This window comes from Macadamia integrifolia, chromosome 7 (assembly GCF_013358625.1).
Source record: "Macadamia integrifolia cultivar HAES 741 chromosome 7, SCU_Mint_v3, whole genome shotgun sequence".
Taxonomy (NCBI): domain Eukaryota; kingdom Viridiplantae; phylum Streptophyta; class Magnoliopsida; order Proteales; family Proteaceae; genus Macadamia; species Macadamia integrifolia.
The window spans coordinates 19574407-19575472 of NC_056563.1; positions in this window are offsets into that span (position 1 = coordinate 19574407).

Sequence of the window (1066 nt, forward strand, 5' to 3'; positions counted from 1 at the left end):
TTAGCATGTAACTTGTTTTCCCTAGAGAGAATCGAAGGAAAAATAATCAAAGTTCCAACCACATTGATAATTTCCCATTCACAAAGAGAGAAACCAAGATTTTTAGAAAGAAAAAAAAAAAAAGAGGGTTTGTGAACTTACCTTGATGATTGAATGAGAGAGAACACAGCTTGAACGGATCGTTGCATCAATTTGACGAGTTGAGTCATAGGGGATCGCCAAAAAAATACCCAAGAACCACCTAAGTTGGAGAGAAGGAGAAAGGAGAGAGAATGGACGAAAAACAGGGGTTTAAACCCTTTTAATCGTAGCTCTTGGGCAACTCTGGTGGGCATAAAATCGGTGGGGTTCAGCCAGCCATGCCCATCGGTATTTAGCCCGCTAGTTTTGGTAGTGAGTGCCCGATGCCACCCGTGGGTCCTACATGGCCTGCATTGGTGGATTTGAAGGTCATTTTTTAAGAATTATGAAGTTATAAGGGAGATTTGGCTAACACATATAATGGAATGCAAATTTGGATTTTGAATTTTCATGTGGACTTTCCCTCGAATATTTTTGGGTGTAAGTGTAATATCCCGCTTTTTAAACCCTGTCTGATTTCACGGTTGAACCGGTTTAACCATGCAGGAACCGAGCCAGAGGAAATTAGAGCGGGTTCCTTATGGGCTATGATGGCACGGGTGACCTTAAACACCGGCTGGCCCGACAAGTCCGAGCCAGTGCCAGAAGAGACGGGAGTGCCCAAGCCCTGTACATGCACCTACCATAAGGCTATGTATGGATAAAGCAGGTATTGTAGCCGTATTTTAAGGTATATACGTATGCTACATCGTATGCCGGGGGTGGGGTTCGCGCCTCGGTCAAAATCCCAAGTTTCAGTCCTCAGGTGGGCGAACAGGTGGGTGCACCCACCCACCTGAGTGACCCATCCATGTGCACTATTCACTTATTCAGGAATTATATATACAGCTTTATGTTTTTCTTTTCTTTTCATTTATGACACCCGTACGTTGGTGAGAAGAGTAAAGAGGAGAGAGAAAAGAAAGGGAGGAAGAAAGGAAGAGAA